Source organism: Electrona antarctica (assembly GCF_951216825.1).
Source record: "Electrona antarctica genome assembly, chromosome: 13".
Taxonomy (NCBI): Eukaryota; Metazoa; Chordata; class Actinopteri; order Myctophiformes; family Myctophidae; genus Electrona; species Electrona antarctica.
Genome location: NC_136794.1, coordinates 30,700,897 through 30,713,266, shown reverse-complemented (window position 1 = coordinate 30,713,266; position 12,370 = coordinate 30,700,897). Strand labels below are relative to the sequence as shown.

At 42.7% G+C, this 12,370-nt stretch overlaps 1 protein-coding gene across 1 annotated transcript in view; it reads left to right on the top strand.

The window, feature by feature from the left end:
- Positions 1–12,370, top strand: part of asic4a (acid-sensing (proton-gated) ion channel family member 4a) — a gene marked incomplete at its 3' end in the record, with an annotated part of 343,382 nt that overhangs the window by 102,106 nt on the left and 228,906 nt on the right. The window contains exon 4 of the mRNA XM_079517753.1: positions 7,197–7,298. The remainder of the gene's footprint in view (positions 1–7,196; positions 7,299–12,370) is intronic.

Sequence of the window (12,370 nt, the reverse complement as noted above, 5' to 3'; positions counted from 1 at the left end):
AATAAATATTTTCACGATTTTTCAAAAATAGCAGACCTAAAAGCTCGTAGCGCGCCACTCGGTGGCGCGCTATGAGCTTGTAGATCTGCTATTTTTCAATAGCTAAATTATAACATAATGTTTAAAACACCAACAGGGGTTCCCGCCCAAAATGGGTTAACTGTCCTTTTGCGCAGATCACGCAAACCTCAGCAAAAAGAAAAGGACAATATCGATGGCCTCCAACTGTACATAAATAAAACAGGTCTTTGCAGTCTATGCACAATGTGCTATCAAATTATGTCACGTGTGTCTGTGAACAGATTAACTTGGAATTCTGGATCTTTGTGACCATGTGGTCTTTGAGACCTTGAAAGTGTATTGATGGTTTCAGGCTGTAAACAATGACACACATGTCCTGAAAGTTCCAACTTTCATGAACTTGTTTCTAATCAGATACAACTAAACTTCATACCCATGGTCCATTTTATGGCCTTGTTATTACGTTGCTATTTTGAGTTTGAGATGTTTGAGATGTTAGGAATAGTATGCATATAATTACACTGTGTATTGCACCTTTGTTGGAAGACCATCAACATTGGTATATAATTAATGCAGTTCTTTCAGTTGAGCATTTAATACATGAAGTAGACTATCATAATGGCAATGACTTCTAAAGTAGTGTTGGAAAACCAGTTGACTGATAAGAAAAAAATATCCAAGGTAAATAAAGTCAGACTTTTGAATTGTGCCTTTAACTTTGAATATGAGACTACAGCGCGATCATCCACTCTTGTAGCCACAGCTAACCTTTGCACTGTCACTCAAAATCAAGTGTGGGCGAATTGCGGTGATTGCATTTGAAATTCAAAGCAGCTAGAGAATGTTTTAAGGCAAGAGGATTGATGAGTTTCCCGGCAGATCCTATTGCGAGGTGAGACTGCACCGTCAACACAGTGAGTCTTAGATATTTTTCGCTGGGTTACATCTGTATCAGGATTATGGCGGCGCACAGCGGGCGGCTCTCAATCTCCTCCAGCCCACTGGCTCCTCCTGTTAGGACGCACCTTTAATCTTAATTAATTACCTCTTCTAAATTAGAAGGTACTCGTAGGGGGGTCCGTTTTTTTTTAATTCATACAAGATCATAAATTAAAGCAAATGGAGGGAGACAAACTGTGACTGGTGATTTTTTCACCTCTCAGTTTCACGTGATGTCACGCTGTGGTTGTCATGGCTAGAACAAGGGTGTGAGAGTGTGTGTGTGTGTGTGTGTGTGTGTGGGGGGGGGGGTGCGCCTGGGGGTGCGCCTGCCTTTTGAAGGGGAGACATTATTTATCAGGAGCATGCTACTTGTTATGTTGAGTTTCAGGCAGAAACAGCAGGTGATGCACTCAGGAATCACGCAATGGAAGCAGCTGCCCTTCAGCAATTATAGTTATGAAGCCATAAATCTCAGCCTAATAGGCCAGAGGAGTGTTGCGGAGCTAAAAGACCAATGACATACAGTACAGCACCCCTGCAGATTTGCCTGCATCTTACAGTACAAACACGGCCTGTTCATTCATTGAAAGTCGTTTCTCTTGTGTTTTCTCGATATCTATTTGAGTCACATGTTTTAAGCCTGTCATGCCAGATGGATAGTTAAATACAGATAATATGTCTACCTGGTTTTGATGCTGACACTGTTTCCTAGATTTACATAGACTGCAAGAGTTGCTTGCTAAAAACAAAGTAACTGCCCATACAGTTTATCAGAATGCACAGCATAAATGTGTATCTTTTTGTCTCCACCAGGCCGAAGGCATGGGGAGAGAGTATGTTTTGCACTCCGTATGTGTGTCCGTCCGTCTGTCCGTCCTTCCGTCCGTCCGTTACCAGCTAATCTCCGGCACCGTTAACCCGGTCGATGCCAAACTTTGCACACACACTCCCTGGATGCCAACGATGAACCTCTGCCCCACATTTTCCAGAACGGCCTGTTATAGCGCCACCATGAGGCAGCTTTTCACATTTTGTACCTAAAACTGCACCGATCTGCGTGAAACGTTGCATGCACACTAGAGGCCAAGGACAAACCTTTGACCTGCATTTTCCGCATCTGCCTTTTATAGCGCCACCAGGAGGCCGACTTTTGTAAAACACATTTTTTGATATTACTCCTCCAGATTCTGTCCAGAAATCTCACAAAACGTTACACAGTATCTCTATGGTCATGTGCTCATGTCGGATCTGTCCGATATTTCATATTCCATCCTAATTGGCTATAATTGGCTTTCGCAGTTTGCAAGATTGCCCCGTTTTGAACAAAAGCCTCAAATCATGAACGCAGCATGCAATTTACGTGAAATCTTTCACACATTTTCTTACTAGGCTGAGGAATATATCCCACCCTTTTCACATTGGCCTGTTATAGTGCCACCAACAGGTTGATTTTTGCTAAACACATTTTTGGAACAAAATGCCTCAAATCATCCAATTGCCATCAAAGGCGTATGAAGAAATGGCAATCGGTACACATGATCTCTGTAGTTATGTGATCAAGACGAGTCTGTTGGATTTCTCAGATTGTACACTGATTGGCTAAGATTGCCTTCCAAAGTTTTCAGGAGTGGCCCGTTTTGTACAAAATGCTGCACATGTCCTGCTCATCCAGAATTCTATCCTCAGAGATGCTATGAGTGATCTGGCTCTGCATTTCCTCAACAAAATGAAGAAAATTGTTGCAAAAACAAACAAAAAAACACCCTCCTAAACATTTTGCCAAACATCACACACACTCCTATCATCCTGGTGGAGACATGTGCCCAGAAGGGCACTTTTTCTAGTTAATTATCATTCTGTGCGCATATTCTGCGCATACTACAACACACATTCTACACGTGATTTGACTATCACTTTATATTTATATATTATATACTTTATGGGCCTGTGGCCCTTAAAGTATTGGGGGACTTCATAACACCACAATAAAACCAGCCAGGCAATCTAAAGAATAAGTCTTTTATAAGAGTTAAGATTTAACAGCAGCTGAGTCTTGGCTGGGTCACAACCTTCTTGTGGTGCAGCTGCCCGCCTTGTTCCAACACTGGTGCCTCACGTGGAAGTGGACGATGGTAGGTGGAGGACTGTGGGACACAGCCCTCGGGTGTTCCCGAGGGCCCTGCCTGGCTAGTGGCTATGGAAGCCTCTTTAAATGGAGACTTAGGATAAATAAAGGTTAATCCTCTCTGACAGTGGAGAGGAGAAGAACTCCGGTGTGTCATGCCCTCCTGTATGTCTACCGATGCGTTCACTAACTGGAGGCAAAAAATATATAAACCTTTCCATCTCTCCAACCACTGTCACCGTGTTATATACGCTTAAATGCAGACAGACAAGTAGTGTTCCCCAAGTGAATGGTACGACAGAATGTTTCTTATTTATTTATTAGTACTAAGGCTAACACGTTTCAACAGCAGCTTTGATGCAGATAATTCCCAGTCAAATTTAGTCTGAAGCTTGCAATTGCTAGTCCGCACATGAATATGGATGGTGCTGTATCATCAAAACATTCGAACAAAACGGCACACAACCAAGTAGTAAATGTAGAATGATTTCACATCAAGTAGCTAGACAAATTTACATTCAAATTGGTGGTCGACTACATTTCCACTAGCTACTGGCCCCTAGGGGCTATCCTGCTTCTTACACCCAACTGGACCAAAGTGCTAATTGGAATAAATTGCTTTGTCATCGTTTGTCACCTAAAAACTATTAATCTATGGCCTGGGCCATGGCTCAGTGGTCCAGGCACCTTGGCTGGTAATCCAGTCTGGCAGTGTGCCGCAGGTTCGACTCCCGATCCCGACGGCCTTTACTGCATGTCTTCCCTCCATCTCTCTCCCCATTTCCTGTCAGCCTACTGTCTGTCCCTCCATAAAAAAATATAAAATAAAGGCGAAATCCACAAAAAAACATTAAAAAAAAAGAACTATTAATCTACATTGTTTGATGTACAGTAAGTGGCAGCAAACACTTGAAGTGAAATAAAAGTACTGTAATTTCAAAAGTAGCCTATAAATTGCCTTTAAAGTGGAACACAACTGAACGCTTTGACCTGAGGGTGGTGCTAGACTAGAGGAAAGGTCAAGACCTTTGACCTGAGGGTGGTGCTAGACTATAGGAAAGGTCAAGACCTTTGACCTGAGGGTGGTGCTAGACTAGAGGAAAGGTCAAGACCTTTGACCTGAGGGTGGTGCTAGACTAGAGGAAAGGCTTTGACCTGAGGGTGGTGCTAGACTAGAGGAAAGGCTTTGACCTGAGGGTGGTGCTAGACTAGAGGAAAGGCTTTGACCTGAGGGTGGTGCTAGACTAGAGGAACACTTTGACCTGAGGGTGGTGCTAGACTAGAGGAAAGGTTTGACCTGAGGGTGGTGCTAGACTAGAGGAACACTTTGACCTGAGGGTGGTGCTAGACTAGAGGAAAGGCTTTGACCTGAGGGTGGTGCTAGACTAGAGGAAAGGCTTTGACCTGAGGGTGGTGCTAGACTAGAGGAAAGGCTTTGACCTGAGGGTGGTGCTAGACTAGAGGAAAGGCTTTGACCTGAGGGTGGTGCTAGACTAGAGGAAAGGCTTTGACCTGAGGGTGGTGCTAGACTAGAGGAAAGGCTTTGACCTGAGGGTGGTGCTAGACTAGAGGAAAGGCTTTGACTAGAGGAAACCTTTGACCTGAGGGTGGTGCTAGACTAGAGGAAACCTTTGACCTGAGGGTGGTGCTAGACTAGAGGAAACCTTTGACCTGAGGGTGGTGCTAGACTAGAGGAAAGGTCAAGTTCATTCTGACAGATTGTGTGCAAAGCTGACATTTTGTCCAGAGGGTGGCCTGCACTTCTCCACCCCCAAAACACAGAGACGTTAGCCAAAACAATCATACTTTGACATATAAATGTAACCATTAATGACTCTAAAACATCTGTTGGAATGAATGTGTTAATATGAAGAAAAAAAACTAAAGACACACAAAAACAAAATCGAATATTCTCATTTTCTGCCATTTCACTATTGGTGAATTGAGGACCTATTTCCCAGCCTGAGTCACATATTAGCATTTCTATCGCTAGATTAGGTGACCGACTGGAACAAAATGGCCGAATACACTTACGGGTTAAAAGGGCCAATTCACAGGTCTTCTTCGCAGCCTTTTTCAGGCATTCTGTTGGCACTGCTTCCACAGCACCGCAGTCATTTTGGATTTGGTTAGAACCAAATCTTTAACAGTGCATTGTGGATGCTGTACTGTACTCTGACAGTAAAGCCACGTTCAGAATTGGACAGAATGTTTAGTTTTTCTTCTTTTTCTTTTTACCAGCTTCTTGCAAAGCATGCAGGTGGTGTATGACTAGGTCTGAAACTTGCAACACCGCAAATTGCGAGAGAACGACACCCTTACCTCACTAGTCGACACCCTAGTCTCACTGATCAGTGGGTTGCCTAGTCCGCATATTTCCAGTTGCTTGCCTGGTTTGTCCAGGTTTGGTTTTGGGAGGCTGGTTAGCTTATTTCTGTCACGACAGTTGCCAACACTGGCAACCATACTGCCGATTACTTCTGATTGCTGATTGGCTGCCTCGTCTCCAGCAACAACCAACCGAGACCGTCACCGATACTGCTGCCTCGTCTCCAGCAACAACCAACAGAGACCGTCACCGATACACGCTCCGATACAGGAGGGGGATGTTTACTACAGTCCGTCCTGCACAGACAGTGCAGTGAGCGAATCATCCAACCTCCAGTATGTGCAGACTGCAGAGAAAGCCCCACTAAGGTGCAATATGCAAGAGAATGGAATCACTTACAGACTTGCCGTATTACAAGTTAAAGTGAGTTTAGCATTTGGAGTTTACCCGTCGTCGCACTGATCTCTGCATGCGCAGTTTTGTTGAGCCTCTCCACACCACAGCTGCGTTCTGACATTGTTGATGACATTGTCTGCTCTTGTAATCCATTCTTCTGCTCTATATTAACTGCACACATGTTACATCTTTGTAACTTTATTATACCATTGAAAAAATTGCTGCTGAGCCTGTGACGATGATGATGATGATGAAGACTAAGCGTGTGTCGTCGTCGCGGTTAAATCGTCTTTTATAGTTATATATTTGGCTCAGTTCTCAAACCATGCCATTGTTGTCAGAAGCTGTGCAGGAGGATGCTAAACGCACACCAGTCTTAGTAGTGGTGCCAGCTCACGGCAGAAACATCTAAAGAGTTAAGTCTTAAAAAGACAAAAGAGTGGCCGCACACACTGATAGCCAAAGTTTCCCAGAATTTCTGTCTGTAAGGCTCAAGGCTTTTGTCACATGATGGAGCGGCTGATTCCAGGCATAGGGGGCTTTGTACATAGCAATAACAATTATTATTATTATTATTATTATTATTATTATTATTAATGTAGATGTAGAGTATGTAGATCTGCTATTTTCACTACATTTATCTGTGGAACCATTCTGTTGCTTGTCTGGGTGGGGAGTCCCCAGTTCAAATATGATCACTTTGGGGGGTCAGGTCACAGCCTGAAAAGGTTGAGAACCACTGATATAGACTACCTGAATATTCCTAACATTGTTAGCCTACCACCTTGATCTCCAAAAAAAGGTTGTCACTTGTATTGCGTAACCTTATGTAACTATTCATTGATTCACTCCCAAAATCCATTTGGAAAAAAATATAATAATAATCATACCTGTGTAAAGCTCTCTTTGCTTTATCTAACGTTTGGATAGTTGGTGTCAAGGTGACGTATGTTTGCACAGCAGTTGCTGATGTCTGCTCAGGAGGTTCGAGTGTTTGCTCAGACCGAACAAAACTTAGAGGGCACATTGCCGGCAAACACCGCGCAGACCTCCGCGGAGACCCCCCCTTACATTAAATACAGATAGATATGGCAGCAACTGGTTAGTAATTCATAAATGTATGAATTATGTGTGTGTCTGTGCGCACCGCAAATATGCCAGGGCGGAAAACAACGACTCAGAACACAATAGTTCCGCCTTAGAGAATTTTGGTTCCTACCTAAACTACTGCGCTAAAACTGACAGAGGCAGTTATAGCGGACCCCCGCAGATAATAATAATGCAGCTGGTAATTAATTGATTTAATCAATTCTTGTTTTTCAATACATTAAAAAATGTTTTTGCATCGATTTCTGACATTTCCTGTTTTTCTCTGTATTGCAGTCCCTTGTCAGTGCTGACGGGAGAGCACAGGCAACCATGTTTCAGCTGCAATATTCACCTGGCAGTGAGGAGTTTGACCAGGAGGACCTAACGCATGCTGAGGTAAATTATATTCTTTTTATGGAGGTATAGCAGTGTTGGGCAGGTTACTCCTGACTTTTTAGGTATATAAAGTTTTGTCGGCCCGTAAACAAGGAAGTGAATGGCTGTGCGTATGCGCGAAACATGTCTGGGAGCTCTGAGTAAGGCGTTGCCTAGCAACGGCCGCTGTCAAAATGGCCGCTGTTAGCGATTTTTTGCGGTTTTATACTATTAAAAAGGACCTAAAGACATCTCCAGACGTCTAAAGCCCTAACCACACCAAAGGGTCACCATGCAACTCCTTGGGTCCAAACGGTTGCAAGGAGTTAACGCTAAAACTGTCTCGACCCTTTGGTGTGGTTTGGGCCATTGAATTCCATGTGTTGAATCACTAGGGTCAACAAGACATATCACACCGCAGGGACAACGCTAAAACCGTCTTGACCCTTTGGTGTGGTTAGGGATTTAGGCCAAATAACAAAATAACAATCAATATTCAAATAACAATATCAATATTCACCCCCCCTACACACTGTGCAATACAGAAGAACTTGGTGTTGGTGTAACTCTCTGGACCAGAGCTAGTGCTGGTAGTGGTGGTAGTTGCGCGGGGTTTCCCTCTCTTAACCCCCTAGGCTGTCAGAGGCAGGTCAAGGGCTCTGGTTGTCACTGTTTATTGATGGACCCTGTAGAGGAAACTGACAGCAGGCGGATCTCTGTGATGATCATGTCTTATTGCTTTCCATCAGCCGCCCTGGGTGTATGCATATTTATGAGGTGCATGTGACTTCCACACGAGCTAGAAAATATCTGGTTAACACCCACACTGGTGGATGTCTTAACCAGACGGGTTAACACCCACACTGGTGGATGTCTTAACCAGACGGCAGTGCCAGACAAAAAGAAAACAATATACTGTATAAACATCCCTTTTTAGCGCTAATAATGCCTTCAAGGCAAATTATTTCCATTTTGTTTTATTTTCAGTCTTTAACCGAGGTGAGAATGGGAGAGTTGGCTCAGCAAAGTATGAACACTGCATAGAATTAAATATATACTATATAGATGCCCCCACTCCATCCCACACCTTTATACAAGGATGCAAAGTGAGTGAAATGCATTGAGCAAACTAATTCTACATAACTGTCAGTACCTGTTGCAAATACCTCATATTATGAGTGGTGTCCAGCTGCATGCACGAGGAATCCTTGGATATCTTGAACCCACCCATCTGACCAACTAACACAGCTGTCCTAAAGCAGTCCAAGGTTGGGCACTACTGCGCACTACTGTATTCATATCATGCCAATGGGAAATAATATAATAACATTATCATCTTGGCTTTAAATGGTTACTGATGCCTGCCCAGATGTCAGTGCAAGGTCACCCTGCAGTAGCTACATTCTCACCTGGCCATTTCTACCACTGGTTATCTTTTAATTTTGTACAGTGCATCTACAGTAATGGATCGTCTCTGTCGGGTGGAATCCTCATACGGTATTTCCAACTGTTACTTTTAACGTACTGTTAATGCTACTTTTCATGATTCAAATTCAAAGATGGCAAAACGCAGCTACTTTTGATGCTTTTGTGTGACGCTGCAGTATGATCAAGTAGGGTGTTCATTTATGAAAAAAACTGTTGGGCAGAAAGAGGTTTCTGCCCAACAGCATGAACGTTACCATACATTTTGAGAATAGAGGAACATCTTGTGCCACTTTACTCTTGAATGCATGTCCACCCATTTGACAGTTTGATTCTCTAAAAATAATAATAATAATAATAACTTAGCTACAACCCACATGTTCTAGTCATGTCGGCATAATAACACATGGTTAGGCTACCTACATTACGCAGTGTTGAATTCTTTTAGTTTTTACTTTGGGAAGCTCTCTGTATTTCTCCCCACGCTGCATGTACATGCATCCCTGCATATCAATCTCTACTGTACCTATGTCAGCAGTTCACAGCATAGCGGGGTGCCATTTTTACCAGTATTTGAATACATTTTTACTAATTGGCAAGACAGATTGATTTGCGACACTACATGTGTATGTATTAAATATTAACAGCCAGCATGTTCCCTGGGGACACCTCAGAAATGTAAAGGGCAGCTCTTACGTGTTAATTTATCTGATTAATATGTTCTGCTCATTTCTTTGTTGACGGATTTGTTTCATTTCTCCCACCGTTTTTGTTTTTAATTAATTTCCTCCCCTGCTTTCAGTCCTTACCAGTTTGTATGTTTGTATTTTCTCTTTCACTGCTACCCCCTTCTGTGGCTGCTCCCTCTAGTGTTGTGGGTGTGACTCACTTTGGAGAAGTAGTTTGAGGGTATTGATAATTGAGGGCATTGTCTCTTTGACTACTGGCATCTTAAATACCAATGCCAAAGATATACCCTCTTATACCCTGAGCCATCCCAAACTAGCAAAGTGTGTTGGAATGATGTGGGTCATGCGCTTAAGGCCGAGAAGTAGCCCTGGGACTCGAGAGTCTAGAGAGATCACCCTCCCCGCGCAGCTTTTCACCCGCAGACGCAACCAGTGGCTTTCACTGCGCACCAGAGCTCCAAGTCGGAGATGTGTGTGAAGTTAGTATTCTAACCCCATTCTCCACCATTGTTGGTAGGAGATTTACCCTTGCACCACCTGGATGCACCTTTGTTTTATTTATTATTTATTTTATTCATATCTTCATAGAATATCTTTGATCTGTATCCTTATTGATCCTTATTCCTCAACTTTTGTTTTTTGAGAAAGCTGATCGATTTTGTCTTTTGAGAGAACTGGGATTAATTTTGTTTAATCACACATTTACGGGGATATTGTTGTCATATTGTAGCTAAGCCTTCCACGTAATGCTTCGTTATCCACAGTGATGAGCAGTGTCAATACCAGTCATCACTTAAAATAACAACATGACAAACTACTGTATACTGTTGTTGTGGAATTATATCTCTTATCTTTATTAAAATATTAAACAACACTTGCTGATAGCTGATTGCTGACATTGCAGGATGACATGCACATGGAGATAATTACTTAAAAAGTGGTAATGTAGTTAATCAAACTAATCAATTTAATCGATTTATATATTCAAATCAGACCAGTCTGAAGCGAGTGGTGCAACAGCACCCCCTATTGGTACTCTAAACATCGGGACATACCGGTAGTCACATAGGTTAGGACATAGGGACATTGCTGTTAAAATATATAATCAACTAGAAAAAGTGCCCTTCTGGGCACAGGTCTCCACCAGGAGGATAGGAGTGTGTGTGATGTTTGGCAAAATGTAATATAAACATGCAGAGCCAGATTACTCATAGCATCTCTGAGGATAGAATTCTGGATGAGCAGGACATGTGCAGCATTTTGTACAAAACGGGCTACTCCTGAAAACTTTGGAAGGCAATCTTAGCTAATCAGTGTAGAATCTGAGAAATCCAACAGGCTCGTCTTGATCACATAACTACAGAGTACCGATTTGCGTGAGATTTGGATGAAATCTGTGCGACTAACATAAACAATGTGTTTTGCAGAGATCGGCCTCATGGTGGCGCTATAACCGGCAGATGTGGAGTGATGCAGGGAAAATGTTTTTCCATGGCCTCTAGGGAGTGCACATACATAAGTTGTATACAGATCGATGCAGTTATAGGTAAAAACAGGAATTGGCCTTTTATAGCGCCACCGTGAGGCTGATTTTGGAAAGAAAATAGTGGCATGTCGTCCTCGGCCTAGTGGAAATGTGTGTGTATAATTTCATGGAAATTGGACACCGTTTGTGATTTGTGGCATTTTGTTCGAAACGGACCAATCATGTGCGTTTGGAAGCCAATCTTAGCCAATCAGGATGGAAGATGGGAAATTGTGCAGATCCGTGTTGATCACATGACTATGGAGATAGTGTATACCGAATTGTGTGATGTATGGATAAAATGTGTACGAGTTATCTACAGAAATGTGTTTTGCCTAAATCGGCCTCATGGTGGCGCTATAACAGGCCGTTGAGGAATATTTGGGGCAGAGGTTCGTCGTTGGCATCCAGGGAGTGTGTGCACAGTTTGGCATGGATCGGGCCAACGGTGCCGGAGATTAGCTGATGACGGAAGGACGGACGGACGGAAGGACGGACGGACGGACGGACGGAGTGCAAAACATACTCTCTCCCCATGCCTTCGGCCTGGTGGAGACAATAATCTTGTAAAATAATGAATAGTCATCCCTATTTTGGACACAGCAGATCTACAAGCTCACAACTCGTCACATTGTGAGATTGTAGATATTATCCCTATTAATGGATGACACCATGCAATACCATGCACACAAATAATGCTTAACAGGTTAATCATTCATATAATGTTGATTTATAAAACTTATTTTATATATACATATTCTGTGTTATTGTTGTTAGAGCAGTTCCCTGCCTCTGTGTGAGATGCAAGCCGTCCTTCATGTAGATGAGAGGCATTATAAGACCTCCTCTGTGCTCCACGTTCCTGGCTTGTGAAGGAAGAATGATTCACATTCAGTCTGGTCTTTGCCATCCTCACCTCGGCCTTGCACACACTGGCTAATATGAGCATATGGTCAAGCATTTCAACATGGTTTACACCAAGAAATATTCTTTCACACTCCCCCAGGAGATAAGCAAGCTCATGTCTGTTGTGCAAATGAAGCACACACAGGTTTCTTATTGCACAAAGGAAAAGAGAGCTTGCTAATGAATTCAGTTGGAACGGGCTGCACAAATCTTCTACCAGAAAGGAAAGTGTCAAATGTACCGGATCAGAGGGGTGATGGGAGAGTTGCATTCACAATAGAGTTCTGAAATCCTGACGTCACTCTCGCTACCTTCTGGGTCACAGAAGTATTATTGAAATTCCCTGTAGAGAAATCTTAGATTGCGTCTAGAATTCTCTACAGGGAACTTGAGGGAAGTTCAATAGAATTTTCTTTTTCCGTGAAGGCAGTTCTTATATTAAAAGTAAACTAAAAATAAACAAATCACCCAGGCGATTCTGTCATGTACTGTATGAAACGCAGTGTTATTTATGATATTGAGTTACATTTAATAACGTTTTGTTTAGA